General features: G+C 32.9%; 1 long non-coding RNA gene across 1 annotated transcript in view; it reads right to left on the reverse strand.

Annotated features, from left to right (window-relative positions):
* Positions 1–17385, reverse strand: part of LOC143054898 (uncharacterized) — a 241665-nt gene that overhangs the window by 25675 nt on the left and 198605 nt on the right. The window contains exons 2-3 of the long non-coding RNA XR_012971870.1: positions 5346–5411; positions 4736–4813 (exon numbers count right to left, since the gene is read on the reverse strand). This is a non-coding gene — a long non-coding RNA (uncharacterized LOC143054898). The remainder of the gene's footprint in view (positions 1–4735; positions 4814–5345; positions 5412–17385) is intronic.

The raw sequence follows: 17385 nt of genomic DNA on the forward strand, positions 1-17385 counted from the left end.
TTAAGCTTTTTGTCGAGTAAGCGCAGCGAACGAGATAAAAAAGCCTTCATATTATGTCGAGCAGCTGATATTTTACAATATTAATACGCCGATAACCTGATAATCGATTTATCGGGCTGCATTTGCGTCTTTTGGAAGTATAGTCTTAGTTTCACCAGCAACCGGAAGTTGACTTGATAAGTTTCAACGTCGGTTCAAACATTATGACGTCGCTGATATGTCCATGTCAAAGTTATTAAGGCCAGGTCAACGTATTTGACGTCACAAAGCCGTGCTAGGGAGTTTTATTAAGAGCTGAGCAGATTGATATAGACAGTTGGACGACCGATAAATATCATTTTCATCTATTTGTATATATGATAATTCTATTCTACTATTATTATAGTGCAGTGCAAGTGCATGGTGGACACTCTTCTGTAAAAAAATCAAAGCCTTAAAGGCTGTAAAAGCAATTGCTGCCATGTTAATGTTTTGGGACACTTTTATTTTTCATCTACATATATAAGAATTAAACCTGACAGGACATGGTTGTCTAGTGAAAAGCAAGAAGGTTTTGACTTTATATCAATAAAAGACTTAAGAAGGAAATCATTTTTAATATGTTTTATATTTCACAAGGAGACAACAAGTTTACAAGGCTAAAGTTGGGTGTAACCCTTATCCCCTGGTAGTGTTTGTAACTGGGCAATAATTACTTTTATTTATTTAATTTTAACAATTTTCATAATTAATTTAAATTAACCATTCATTTAAAACATTTCACCTTTCGAGACGCTAATGTTGAAAAATTGGACAGAAATAAAATAACTTACAAGACATAAACATGTAAAAAATAAATATATATTTCAGCTTACTAAAAATATTTTCATAGTGTTACTTTGACACCATTTCTTAAAACTAAGTCCCACACATAATTGTTCATTTGATATGTGTCATCCTCATGCGGTTCGAGAAGTTTTCATGTCGCTAAATAGTCTTCTTGTCGCTTAATTTATTCTTCTTGTCCGTTCTTGACGCTTCTTGTCGCTAAAAGTTCTTCTTGTCGTTATTAGTGTGACCGCTATTTTTAGATTACAGGTGGTCATTTACACTACACGTATAACCTGTGTAGTGATTTTTATTTTACGATAAATTTATGAATGAACGATAATTTTATGAATGAACAAGAGCACCTGACCTCTTTCTGAAACACCAATTAAACATATAAAATCGTATTCATTAAGATATAATTCAGTCAAATTTTCACCACTAAATCAACAACTGAAATGATTCCATATTTTGTTGAAACATCGTACAACCGGAGAACAGAAATCGCAGGTATGAAAATGCACTTTTTTCACTGGTGTTGAAAACCCAACACTAATTTGACTAGAATTTATGAATGACGGAAATTTAAGCGATAACAATACATCGGAGTGACCTCAAGGTCATCCTCTGTAAAAAGTAGTTATAAAATTAAAAAATAAAGTGCAATATGGACAGATTTTGTAATGTAGATGATTATATGCTGGATAAAAATATAATTCATCAGTTAGAAGTTAATATTTTTGATAAATATAAAACTGAATGAAGTACAAGGCTTGATTCTTATGGTCAAGGATATAAGTTAAGAACTTATAAATTGTTTAAATTTTCATACTCTACTGAACAATATTTGTTGCAAAATATACCTATTCGATATCGCAGTGCATATGCGAAATTTAGATGTGGGGTAGCACCTTTAAAAATTGAAACTGGTCGTTACGAAAGATTAAATTTAGATAAAAGATTATGTTTCAATTGTGATAATATACAAGATGAAAAACATGTATTGTTAACATGTCCATTATATGAAGATTTAAGGCAGTCTTTATTTAGTGATATAATTCAAGAAAATGATATGTTTTTAACTTTGTCAGATGATGAAAAATGTATATTTTTGTTTAAAAATGAAAATGTGTGTAGTTCAGTTGCCAAAACCTGCAATAATATTTTATTACGACGAAATAGTATCTTATACTGTTAAAAAATCAGTTATTTTTATTATGTACATGTATCAGGTTTTATCCTTGGATGTGCATGATGATATTGCACTTTCATGTTTTGTATAAATAACAAAACTTATGTTTTAATTCTGTTGTTTTATAATTGCATATAACAGTCTCTCATAGTTCTTTTAAGAATGGCACATGCATTCTAAATTTTATATTGTGTACTTGATATTATATTGTGTTTATACTTGTATGTATGTGGTGAGACTTTAATAAACTATTGAATCAGAATCTGTTACAACCGAATGTTTATATGGAATGTCCTGGCTTTGTAAAATAAAGTTTAGATCTGGAAAGTAAAATTAGTAACTATACTGTGTTTCCCGTATTATCTAAATTGTAAAATAAATTGCCATTTCCTTAACCATTCGTCCAGCTTATTATTTCGTGGTCAATACCTGGTTCGATTGGCAGTGTATTAAGACCGAGATGCTGGTCTAAACATCATCAGAAAAAATATCTACTAATAAAACGAGTTAATCAAATATATAATTAGTTTATATGAAATATTCTAGTCTTAGTTTTTACTGATTCTTGAGGGACTTCAACAAGAAAATTACCAAATACAGATGGTTTATTATCCAACGTTATCAAATAACTTAGAAAAGTCTGCAGACAAAAAACAAAAAATAGAAGTAGCTAAATTTTTTTAGACTGAGTAATTATAATTAAACTGCTTAAAAAACACCAGGTATATACATTTCTATGAGTTTATGAACAGTTTGCCATTTTAGGCGGAATTTTGACAATATTCATAACACGTTTGTTTCTCGTTATTAAGTACAGTTAAACTTTCTTATTAAAACACTCTCTCCATTGCTCTATACCATCACGACTTGTTACATATATCGGACATAAATCAATAACAATTGCAATAAAACAATTATAGAGAAAGATACATTTTTCAAGTGATTTATTAAACAACTATTGAATTAAAGCATTGATAGAGTTTTGGATATCATCAACAACGTAATTCAATAATATAGAAAACGTATGACAGATACTGTTTCATGTCTGTGGGCGAAATATGGTAGAGGACACTTTTTAATTTTCTTTTTTAAAAATAAGACAAAATTAATAAATGTGCATGTTAGAAAATTACGTTTCTCGTCTTCATTACAAATGGTATCATCAATCGAATTATCATTTATACAGATTTGTACATTTATATTGCAGGAGTGGAGTATATACAAGTACCTCTATTTAAATTTAAAACATCGTCATAATTAATTAATATTGGTCCATGAAATCCAATACATTTTCATTTTGTCGTATTAAAAGTGTAAAATAAAATAAATAAAACAAAAATTGTTGCATACAATAAAGTGTAATGTGCTACATAGAATTGATACGTGTTCAACACTAAAATTTTGTGTGTTCGTTTGCCGATTAACAATTCTATAACTTGGGTGTGAGTGATTGGCCAAAAATAGATATATGGGAGGCGTAAACAACCCACACTACTGTTTTAACAGGTTGAGCGATACAATTTGTCCATCAATCACTTACTCATTTAAAATAATAAGTTATTATGTGTATAAACTATAAATTAGAATTGATTATGTTATAAAAATAGTGGTTAACCGATAAAAATAGCGATTAACCGATAAAATAGCGGTTAACCGATAAAATTAGCGGTTAATCGACATAAAAGTAGCGGTTAACCGATAAAAGTAGCGGTTAACCGACATAAAAGTAGCGGTTAACCGATAAAAATAGCGATTAACCGATAATAGTACCGGTTAATCGATAAAAATACCTTTTGAACCAAATGGTACACCATATGCACGCATCAAACGTAGAGAGCTTCAAATCTGTTCTCCCGCCCCGCCAATAAATCGGCGGCGCTCTCTCAAACCGTTGTATTAAAGCCAGCATCTATATCGACAATTTATTCACATGTCATACAGATACAGTCTGTTACAGACTCTACAGGTGTAACTTTGTAAACAAAGATGGACTTCCGGTACTTCGATCTGTCTTATAACCAGTAGAAAGTGGACCAAAACGGACATATTTTATTTTCTTAAAAAAAGGCAGTTGTTTGTAAAACGAAAAGACTATCAAGTATTCCCCAATTAATTATATATCTTTAATGTTTTAACAATGTTTTAGTTTTACTTCACATAATCAATAAAGTTATAAAAATAGATTTATGAGTATCTTAACTACATTGGTTGGTACACTTCGATCTTTTTGGTAATAAGAAGGACCGGAGGTATGTAAACTGGTTCCCAGTTGATTACTACACATGATAATACATGCAGATTCCAGTTTGTATGTAAAATAGTAAATACGAAACCAAGCGCGGTAGGCGGAGAAATGTAATGGGGAAGAAAATATACGAAACCAAGCGCGGAAGGCAGAGAAATGTAATGGAAGTTCAGGTCAGCAGTATTGGAACCCACCACCTCCCACACTAAAGGTTAACACAATACCACAACACAATGAAGATCTTTGGTTTAACTGTACATGGTTTAAACCCACCACCTCCCACACTAAAGGTGAATACAATACTAAAACACCGTGAAGATAAACGAGGCAGTCTTTATGGATTAATTTGTTTTGTTCCCTTAAAAAAAATATATTATACAATACATACTAATTAGATAAATACTGATGAATACCACAACACCGTGAAGATCGACGAGACAGTCTTTATGGATTGATTTTTTTTATGCAATCTTAAAAAATACGATACATACTAATTAGATAAATACTGATGAATGTACCGCTGAGGTCAGCCTAATTTATACGTAAGGTTGTGCCATCATCTAAAGCATCTGTGAAAAATAACTATGAATCATATTTACTTGTTTAAACCTGATACATGTATATGTAAAATATATGTATCACTTAAAAATACTTTATTGGTACACTATTGTGGGTTATCTCCATGTATAAACATATCAAAGTTTGTGGGTTATGTCCCTGTTTCTTATAAACATCAATGTTTGAGTGTTATCTCCCCTTTTCTTATAAACATATCAATGTTAGTGGGTTATCTCCCTGTATAAACATATCAATGTGTGTGGGTTATCTCCCTGTATAAACATATCAATGTTAGTGGGTTATCTCCCTGTATAAACATATCATATGAATAATTCCTAAATTTTATGGCCAGCTTCATGAAAATGAAGACCTTGTCATATGAGGTTATTTTTGATTTGGTGACTATATATTGACTTCTACACATCTCCATACTTGCTTTGTTGGGTTGCTGTCTTATTGATATATAGCTTACATTTTACGTTTGAAACAAATTTCACTAGTAAATGATCGTTTATAGTTCACATATAATTAATGTACACTTACCTATGATAACAACTTGACTGGACAAGGATAATGACTGAACGAGGGTCACATTGACTGGACAAGGATCTAATAAATACAAATAATAGATGTTCAATCTACAAACATGGCTAAAAAAAAATACCAACAGACAAAACACGAAATAAAAAACTAAAGACAGAGCAACGCGAACCCCACCAAAAGTTGGGGGTGATATCAGGTGCTCCTAAAGGGTAAGCAGATCCTGCTCCACATGTGGCACTTGTGTTGCTCATGAATGTAAGTACAAACCCACTGATAGTTTAAAAATGCTTGTCAATGGTTGAATACAATTTTGACCTCTTTCCCTGAATGGTTGATGTATCATTGACATAAACATCCCATCTTTCATTCATATACCACACTTTGATTTCTTAGTTAAAATCTCCTTATTTTTAAAGCAAATATCATTGTAATGATTGCAATGTTTTGTTAGACATGTTAGTTTTTATCCCCATTATGCAATTAATTTTGCAATTATGTCATGTTATTTTTTGTTTCCAAATATAACATGACATAATTGCAAAATTGCAATATATATATATATATATAAACTCCCTTGCTACTGGTGTGGCATGTTATTATTTTAGAAATATTAGTTTGACCTCTACATGCTCTATGTTCTATTTTAGACAATACTGGTTGATCAATCTGTAGAAAAACCACAAACTTTGTAGTTGCTGGGCTCACACTACTTTAGAATCATAGGGAGAAGTGTCTTCTATTTTAGACAAGGAGGCCATACATGCCATATTGGTTGATCAATCTTGGAAAAACCACAAACTCTATAGTTGCAGGACTCACACTACTTTAGTTTAGAATTATAGAGAGAAGTGACTTCTATTTTTGAAACAGATTGTCAAATCAACTTGCAGAAATTATATGTGTGCACCTGGGATAACCACAGAAAACTTATAAAATCAGTTCAACTATTGAAAATATTTCTTAATTTTATGATAATCTTAGATATATATGTAAAACTGTGTACTGATGTATTTGTCTAATAATATGAAGAGTCCATGTGGTGTAAAATAAATACATCCTTTTTCAACTTTTTATAGTTTGTTCTTATGTTGTACCGTTACACCACTGTCAAAGGTCAGGGGAGGGTTGGGACCCCGCTAACATGTTTAACCCTGCCACATTCTGTATGTATGTGCCTGTCCCAAGTCAAGAGCCTTTAATTCAGTGGTTGTCATTTGTTGTGTGTCGCATGTTTAGTTTTCTTATTCTAGTTTGAATTGTTTTAAATTTGTCATTTCGGGGCCTTTTATAGCAGACTATGCAGTATTGGCTTTGCTCTTTGTTGAAGCCAGTACATTGTAACCTTATAATTGTTAATTTCTGTGCAATTAGGTCATGTACGTCTTTTGGGAAGAGTTGTCTCATTGGAAATCATACCACAACTTCTTTTTTATATCTAGAGATGTCATAAATTGTATTAATGATACAGTGTACAACTAGCTTGGAATATATATATCAATGGACCAATGGATTATGATTTTCTATTAAAATATATATGAATGGGTAGGGATTCTGGCAAATTAAAAAATACATGTAAAACAATGGGGTGCCAGGTTTAAGCCTATCAGTTGTCTGTACAATAATGATCTATAAATTGAAACAAACACACCAGCTACCCTGCACCCCTCCCCCATTTTGACCATAGATTATTGATTGCCACTGTTGTTTACATTGGAGACTTATTCCTGGAATATAGGGTAGGGTAAGGAACCAATTAATTACGAATGTAACAATACTATTTGTGTCTACGGTTACATTACATTATTGTTACATTAAAGACTGCAATGACGCTATATTTATTAAACTTAGACAAATCCTTCTATTCAGATCTACCAATACTATCTTCTTTATATTTTATTTTTACTTTAGGTTAGGTAAAAGCTTCAAAATAAGCAAATAAAAAAATGGGGTCACTGACCTCGTTTTTGATTTAAAATGCCATATTTTTCATGGACTTCTATTCAATAGTAGTGTAATATTTTTTTTAAAGTCTGTATCCAATAAAAACTTGTTTGTTCGGTTAACCTAGTTGTTAATACAAACTATTTTAATAATATTACCATTGTCTGAGTGGAAAATAATAACGATAAGTTGCTATAATAGTTTTCCCGCCATTTTTATTGTGAAATACCTATAAAAAAAATAAGTTTAATAAAAATTTACCAATAATTTCTCTTTGAGTATTCAACAGAATAAGCGTTGTTTATATCTAAATAAAATCATGAAATAAAAAGATGGGGTCACCGGAATGGAAAAAGAGATATTTCTAAAAAAGGTTTAACAATTTGAAATGGCGGGAATACATTGCGCCAATTCTAAAACAACGTCGAAAGACGTTCGGCCAGTTTGGGCGATATTCTTACAAATTACGGACAACACAGATCTCGTAGTTTGCTGTTTTGTGTTTTTTTTTTTTTTTCACCTACAATAAATGCACATTTATTTACACATGATAGTACTTAGTTTTCAGTCAGTTTCACAGACACGTAATATAAATGCGGTGGTTGGAACACAATGTAATGTACAAATGAACTCACGAATACTTCTATAAACAACATTTCTATTCAGGTTATTTATAGTGCTTATGTGTCTGTCTTGAACAGAAATACTTCTTAGAATAGTTTTTTATATCATTTCATAGTTCAGTCAAAGTATATCTGAAAGACAAGACAGAACTTTGCCTACGATATCATGAAATCTAATTTCGGTTAAGAATTATGTTCCTTTTTTTATGGCAATTACTTAAAATCAATAGAAATCTAAGACCGCGCTTCCACTGACAATAAAGATCGCCGAAAATGAGAAGGATCGATCTCCATTGGACTTAAAAATACCACCTCCTGGATTGCCTTCAATATCGTAGCGGCTATATATATATACATAGGGCTACGTAGATTTATGACTATTGAACGAGTAGCTAGTATAGCTTCTATTAATATCTATATAGCAGTAAGGCTAGCTACGCGTTCAATAGTCAAAAATCTAAGTAGCCCAATGCAGCCGCTACAAAATTGAACGCAACCCTGATCTTTGTTTAAGTGTAAACACTTAGATACATCGCGTTAGACCGATTTACAATTCAAAGTGTTTTATGTAGATATGAAAATAAATCTGCGCATGGTCAGTTTAAAATATTCTTATAAGTAACTGATTTCAGTGTTTTAGTCATATTCTCAAATGATTTGAAAGAACATGGAGATAGAAAAAATGTAAACGACGTTTTTGCGTCATTCTTCTGAAAGATAAATGGAAAAAATGAGATGTGGTATGATTGAAAATAACACAACTTTCCAGAAAGTGAGACTAATTGACACAGGAAATATAGGCCTACGTACGGTGTTCAACAATAAGCAAATCTCATACCCATATACAGCTATAAAAGTTTCAGAAATGACAAATGTAAAACAATTCAAACGAGAAAATAACGGCTTAACTTATGAACCAAACAAAAATAAATGAAAAACAGATATGTAACACTTTAACAAAGGACAACCACTTACAAATGTAATTACAAGCTCCTGGCTTGGGATAGGACCTGTTTCAGTGCTCAACTGATACCGTTACTTATCCATTCCTTATTTGCTAAATACACGTTGTAATACATTGAAACTTTTCTTTGTTTTTTTAGGACTTATGACATGTTAATCAAAAAGATAATTAATAAATGTAAAAGCATATCTAATGTCAGAACCAAATATTTCCTTATTCTATTTTCTACGATTTTTTTTTAACAAAATGATTAGACCGATTTTTTTATGACTGCAATGTATACTAAATGTAAACGCACAAGTTAGAAAAAGATCGTAAACGCGAGATGCTCTAAAGATCGATTCAATTTTGTGCAAGTGTTAATGGGGTCTATTTAACATACTTTCTGTTTTGATCATGCATCCATAGGCATCTATATATGCATATCAAAATATTCCGTAATGTTGCTAGACAGTCTAAGTATACTCATACAGTTGTCATACCGTGATTATGAATGGAACCTAGTCCAACCTCTTTTTCTCAAATCAACTATTGATTTTTTTTCATATGTATTCCTCTTTAATTCTTTATTCTGACAACTTTTAAACACAGGCACGATTATGTCCACTTGTGTCCATTTTGTAGTCAGTAGTTTTTATATGTTTTATTTCAGAAGTAACGTTGTGTCCAGCTGTGTCTGCCTAAATCGCAAGTTTTATATAACACTGGGCTAATGTATTAACTATAATAGACATTGATTGTTTATCTGTTTATATAGTTAGAACACTTTTGTACTCTTGAATGTAGCCATACATACGTGTCCATGTATCCCCGGACACAAAATGCATGCTAACTATATTTTGCACCGAAAATAGGACATATCATACCCCATTAGTGGCAAGGTTTCGGTGCAAAATATAGTTGATATGCATTTTGTGTCCGGACACATGGACACAACGATAAATTACAAATATTGAATGCAGTAATTCAGTTTCAATGCTTGATTTAATATAAATGACCAAATGACAAATGACACAAATGGAAATTCAATCAGATTCAATTTTCATAAATATAAATTATACTGCAAATTTCTTTTTGCATTGTGTTTATATATAAGCACCGGACATTTCCGGACACATCCAAATAGAAGAATATAGAACACCAATGGCTATACCAGAGACATATATACACAATATATATGTCAATGGTGCTTATTTATATTTATCTGTTGTGTTGTGTTGTGTTGTTTCAGTTTGATACTATTTCACCTCTCCTGTTTTGAAAAATGTTTATGCTAATATTTTCTGCAATAAATTGAAAAGGCACAGATGCTATAACTGAAATGTGAGGTATATGTCAATGAGACAACAACCCAACGACAAAAATATTCTTTGCACATCTATGCATATTTAAGGGGCCAGCTGAAGGACGCCTCCGGGTGCGGGAATTTCTCGCTACATTGAAGACCTGTTGGTGACCTTCTGCTGTTGTTTTTTTCTATGGTCGGGTTGTTGTCTCTTTGACACATTCCCCATTTCCATTCTCATTTTATGTTTAAGTATTCTTGTGGAGGTCAAAAGCACATAACATGTACTTATATATCCATGACCTCGTACATGTATGTACCTATCGATGCATTCCGTCCTAAACATAAGTTGTGTGTAAGTTTTATATAGAAATTACGTTGTGTCCACTTGTGTCCGCCTGTAGCCCCCATTTCTAGAAGTTTTATATAGGAATAGTACTGTGTCCAGCTGTGTCCACCTGTAGCCAGCCGATTTTATAAGTTTTATATAGAAATTACGTTGTGTCCACTTGTGTCCGCCTGTATCCCCTTATTTCTAGAAGTTTTATATAGAAATAGCACTGTGTCCAGCTGTGTCCGCCTGTAGCCAGCAGATTTTATAAGTTTTATATAGAAATTACGTTGTGTCCACTTGTGTCCGCCTGTATCCCCTTATTTCTAGAAGTTTTATATAGAAATAGCACTGTGTCCAGCTGTGTCCGCCTGTAGCCAGCAGATTTTATAAGTTTTATATAGAAATAACCTTGTTCCTACTTGTGTCCGCCTGTAGCCCCCTATTTCATAAAGTTTTATATAGAAATTACGTTGTGTCCACTTGTGTCCGCCTGTAGCCCCCTATTTCATAAAGTTTAATATAGAAATAACGTAACGTTGTGTCCTCTTGTGTCCGCCTGTATCCCCCCAATTATAGAAGTTTTATATAGAAATAACCGTTTTGTGTCCTCTTGTGTCCGCCTGTATCCCCCCATTTATAGAAGTTTTATATAGAAATAACAGATACGTTGTGTCCACTTGTGTCCATTTTGTAGTCAGTAGTTTTTATATGTTTTATTTCAGAAGTAACGTTGTGTCCAGCTGTGTCTGCCTAAATCGCAAGTTTTATATAACACTGGGCTAATGTATTAACTATAATAGACATTGATTGTTTATCTGTTTATATAGTAAGAACACTTTTGCACTCTTTTAAATGTAGCCATACATACGTGTCCATGTATCCCCGGACACAAAATGCATGCTAACTATATTTTGCACCGAAAATAGGACATATCTATCTACATATCATATATATTGAGAATCTTACATTATTAATGGTCAATTATTATATTAAATTAAATCAATTTATGTGAAAGTTCATGCACCTTTCAAATAAGTACCCAAATAAACCTCGGAAATTTGTCTCCTGGTTTGATCTTCATATGTATTTAAAAAGTTTTTATTAAAATTCTAAATTATCTATATGCAAAATTAAAATTTTTAGTCTTCAAATACTATATTTGAGTATAGTAATTTGTGACGTCAATATTTCATCAGGCTAATTCATGGAATAGAAGTTCAGACAATTCTGAGTATAAAATTGATGAAATTTCTTCAAAAACATAACATTAAAAAAGATTATGTTAATCTGGGACTATTAACTTTACATTAACACTGGGACTATTAACTAGTTAATAGTTAATAGTCCCAGTGTTAATGTAGAAAATTTATACAAAATCTTCCCCAAACTCTACATTTAAAGTTGCTATCCAGGATGAGTGTGCATGTGTCACCTCAAGGTCCGTTTAACACAGTGGAAACCCACATCATGAAGCAAGCGCCGACGGCGCTATAAATATTAAGTAATACCGTTCTATTTCGGCGCACTAGCTCCTACATTCAAGGCCGTAACTACCATTAAGGCCAGTGAGGCAATTGCCTCACTTAAATTTCGACAATGATTTTTTTGTGTGTGTATTTATTTGTTTATGGTAATTTTAAATACGAAATATAGTCATTTGTTGTTCTGTCTCAACCTTAATTTCTACAACTTGTCATCATTCCTTTGAATTATTCTTCCCGGATATAACTCAGCATCACAATTGGTGATGTTTGAACTTTCTCGATTACATTAACCTAGAAATAGTAAACATCATAGATCTCTGGTTAAAACAGGCTCTTGTAGAAAAAAGGAAAAGTGATAATAATTCTATAGTAAACTAACTGATGGTGTTTTGTGATCACTACAGGGGTTAACATCATGTATCTCTGGTTAAAACAGGCTCTTGCAGAAAAAGGAAAAGCGATAAGAATTCTATAGTAAACATCATAGATCTCTGGTTAAAACAGGCTCTTACAGAAAAAGGAAAAGCGATACTGAAGAATTCTATAGTAAACATCATGGATCTCTGGTTAAAACAGGCTCTTGTAGAAAAGGGAAAAGCGATAAGAATTCTATAGTAAACATCATAGATCTCTGGTTAAAACAGGCTCTTGTAGAAAAAGGAAAAGCGATAAGAATTCTATAGTAAACATCATAGATCTCTGGTTAAAACAGGCTCTTGTAGAAAAAGGAAAAGCGATAAGAATTCTATAGTAAACTAACTGATGGTGTTTTGTGATCACTACAGGGGTTAACAGTTTGAGTATTGAATATAACTTCATTTGAACTAATCGAAAAACTACAAATAGACCGGAAAAATCAAGTACTGGGCATCGCATTGGTGCAGTCCTGTCTGTGTATTCATTTCTTCGCTCTCTTTACAGCTAAACAAAATATAAATAATATGAAACCTGCATATTTATAGTATAACTAATCGCCGTATTTGAATATCAAAAATAAGACAACGCGTGACCGAACGACGCATGGATTAAACGAGTGCGCAGCACGAGTTTAATCCATAGCGGCGTTCGGTCACAAGTTGTCTTATTTTTGATATTCAAATACGGCGATTAGTTATTCTTTTTATTACATTGGCAAATGGCTTTTTTTATGAAATTAATGTAGAAAATGTAAGGAACTATATCTTTTCCCTACGCATTGACAATTTGTTTTGATCCGACGTTATCGACGTCTTGACAACGTCTATTGTTGTATGACGTCAGAGAGTGAAATAACCACGTTTATTTCACATGTGAAATTATCGGTTTTTATCTAACTGGGAAATCAATGTAATTCATTGCAACCAATGTAATAAATGAGATTTATCCATATGTTTCTTAAACTTTAAAGATTGAAAAAACACCTCGTGTTCTAATTTGACCGTTTATTTAGGGACCGTCTTTTCTAATTCGGGACTACTGAATTTTGTGTATTTACATTCGGAATTTCGTGATTGAACCTCCAAACCGAACCCCCTAATTATATAATTTATCGATTATGGATCTAAAATATCTTACCACTGACTATTTCCATACATAATTTGAAATCACGGACCTACACATGATGGATTGATAGCGGCGAAAACTCCAGTCCAATAGTAATTCCATTGTACCCATATCATTACGCTAGATAGAATCAGATGCCTCTTTTGTTATTTCATAGTGTTGTAACAGCTTTGACCGTGTACATAATTTTTTTTAAATGCAGAAATACAAATTGTGCTTCTGTCAACGCTTTTCCTTTACACGACCCCAATGAATTTATTAAAAGAAGCATTCAGTTCTTAAATGAATTTAAATAAAATTTGGTTAGTAAACTATTTCTTTAAATATGAACAATTTGTATAAAAAGTGTCCAAATTTAAAACATTGTCAAGCTCTCTGGAAATGCCTAAAATACAGGAATTTGCACCATTCATTCCATATTCTGCCAAAACATATTCGCCTCGCTTCGCCTCGCTTCGACTCGCTTCGCTCGGCTCAAAACTTTTGCCTCGTTAAAATAATAGGCCTGGTTATGGCCTTGATAGTAGGATGGCTAATGCGCTAAATACACCCACACACACTAAAATCTCACACACACACACATGCAGTTAATGCAACAATCCATGCGTATATATAACGATAAAATATATGTGCACCAAACGATGTCAATTCATAAATTAAAACTTAAGGGTGGCTGGTATATTTGTAGGACTCGGAGGTGCGATGGGGACGCTGATGTGCGATGGTCACGCTGAAGTGCGATGGTCTACGCCGAAGTTCGAAGCTTCGAAGCATGTATAATGCATGCAGAAAACGTTTTGTAAGACAAACAAAATGTATTTAATAAATGGCTATCATTTATTTTCGCTTCGCGGATTATTCAATGTGAAGAGTCAAAAATTAATTTTATGGTTCAATAAATTCAAAATAAATTATTGCCATTCATTATAAATAAATTTCTATCAAACATAAAACTCAAAGAACTACTTTTTATATTATTTGTATTAACAATAACAACGCACACACATGTTGGCGTATGAATACACAACGTCAGAGTGGACGTGTCGCCATAAACATTGACAACATTGAAAATAAAACTAATAAATTTAACCAATCAGAAGACAGTAAATACACCAAATTTATTTATTAATCTGTATATTAAAATACTCTTCTCCTCACGTATACATCACATAATTTTGTGTGAACAACTTAGTAATAAACTAAAATTGAGTATTAACAATGTTTTCGTGATATCAAGGAGGTATAATTTTGTTTTATTCTTGAGATGAAACCTGCTTTGTACGAAAAATTTTCTATTTTGCGTATACAGTTATCAATTTCTGCAATTGGTTAGGCCAAAATAAACCCGAATGGTCCAAACTTGGTGTACTTGGTGATGCTCAGCAGATAAACAGGTGTTCGTTAAGCTTCTTAATAGAAAAGGCGTCACGTCTCACTATGTATATATGAGCCAAGCATGATTGAATGTACTTAGTGGTTTTTATTTCTTAAAAACTGTTACGATATCAGATAAATAGATAAATGAGTGTTGTGAGCAATTTCTTCGCTATGACATGACAAGAACAAGTACTAGTATATTTGACAAAATTAAATGTGTCCTGCTGAGTTAGTTCTATAGACATCAAAGTTAGACCATCGCACTTCAGCGTATCCACCAACGCACTTCAGCGTATCTAACAACAAGTAAGCGTCACAGTGTCACCATCGCACTTCAGTGTGTTAATCAACGCACTTCAAGTGTGACCATCGCGGTTCGGAGTACCATAGCAGTTCCGAGTCCTCACATATTGATGAATTATGAGTGATGATGAGTTAGTGCTTATATAAGTATGGGTCATATTTTAAATATTGTATATAAATAAGATCATTCTTTCCTAAATGTTTATAATAAAACTATAGGTACTGAAATTCAGTGAATGTTATATTAAAATGGGTACGTTTTTGAGGCAAAAATGGCACACCCCTACCAAAAAAATATCAAAGTTACCCCCCCCCCCCCCCGTGGTCGATCCAGTGGTACGTAGAGGGCGTACGCTACACTTTGACCGGTGGAACTTTTCAACTAGTTATTTCGTTCCGATGGAACTTTCCAACTAGTTGTTTTATGCCGATTGCAGTCGAAAAGTTCCGGAAAGAAGTAGTTAGTTGAAAAGTCCCGGAACAATGTAGCTAGTTGAATAGTTAACCCTAACCCTAACCCTAACAAAGAGGAACTTTGTGACTAGTTGATCAGTTTCGTTTGACTATTGTGGCAACAGCTTTGTTCCCCTTTGAAAAGGTTCAAAGGTGCATCAATTCTCCGAATGGAACTTTGTGACTTTGTGACTGGTTGATCAGTTCCGTTTGACTTTTGTGGCAGCACATTTGTTCTCCTTTGAAAAGGTTCAAAGGTGCATCAATTCTCCGAATGGAACATTGTTACTTTGTGACTGGTTGATCAGTTCCGTTGGAACTTTTGGGCTAGTTTTTTAGTTCCGGTTTTGACTTATTTGCCAAAGAGGAACTTTGTGGCTAGACTAGTTGATTTCCTTTTGACTTTTGTAATCCGTATCTTGGTTTTTCTTTGAAAGGTTCAAATATAATATGTTGCGCTTTTACTTTGCATCAATTCTCCAAATGGAACTGTCTGCCTGGTTGATAAGTTCCGTTGGAACTTTTATTCTAGTCGATGCAGGACGTAACGGCCATACTGCCATGACGTCCATCTTTACATTATAATGAAAAAAAGAAGATGTGGTATAATAACTAATGAGACAACTCTCCACAACTTACAAAAATGACATAGAAATTACTTTAGTTGGCTGATTTAATTTAAAATTATTTGCAACTTGTTATAAAATTGTCAGTATGCCATATTGAAAATATATTTATATTTCATCATAAATCTAAATATCTGTATCATTTTTCAGATTGACAGAGAGTACCAAGCCTGTGACAAGTTTTTAGTAGGCGACCTGACAGTTGACACTGCACGACATGTCATGTTTTTCTCACCTACACAGCAACAGATCCTAAAGAAAGCTAGACGGTGGTACCTGGCAAGACTACAAGGCAGTAAGTTGATTATGAAATCATTATTTTTATAACTAAGATGTGGTATGGTTGCCAATGAGACGGTGGTGTCAAAAAATCTTACTGGTATAAAAGTTTATTATAAGACAATATTTAGGAACAATGCAATAAACTGTTCACGTGAATTAATGTTACAAGATTCATAAATATAAATATTACAGTACTTTTAACATTTAAATAATACTTCATTTTTATATAGTTAACACGAACTTAAATTTACTATTCTTAATTTTTAGGTTTTTGAAAGACTGAAGCAGGTAGTACCAGACCTGCGTGTGCAAGCCTTCTGTCTGGACTTTGAGTCAGGTACGTTTTATATAATACATAGCATACTACAATACAACAAAATGTGATATAAATGCCAATTGAATATAAATATAGATATATATAGGAAGATGTGGTATGAGTGCCAATGAAACAACTCTCCATCCAAATAACAATTTATAAAAGTAAACCATTATAGGTCAAGGTACGGCCTTCAACACGGAGCCTTGGCAAAACGAGAAGTGGTATAAGTGTAAAATTTCATTTATTATAAAATGTCTTCATCATATAATTTTAAAATGTATTTAAACTAATATGTGTCATTTAAATTTACAGCAGCCTGGTCAGCCATCAAGACCGTCTCCTACAGCCGAGATAAAGGGATGTTGATTCCACTGGTACCAAGCAGTCATGCGGAAGGTTGCCAAGTTGGGGTTGAAGACCATCTATGACTCCAAGAAGAGCGTCCACCTCTTAATCAGGAAGTTACTTGCTCTGCCATACCTGCCATCTGACCACATCAGACCAGCT

The sequence above is a fragment of the Mytilus galloprovincialis genome, chromosome 12 (genome assembly GCF_965363235.1).
Source record: "Mytilus galloprovincialis chromosome 12, xbMytGall1.hap1.1, whole genome shotgun sequence".
Classification (NCBI taxonomy): domain Eukaryota; kingdom Metazoa; phylum Mollusca; class Bivalvia; order Mytilida; family Mytilidae; genus Mytilus; species Mytilus galloprovincialis.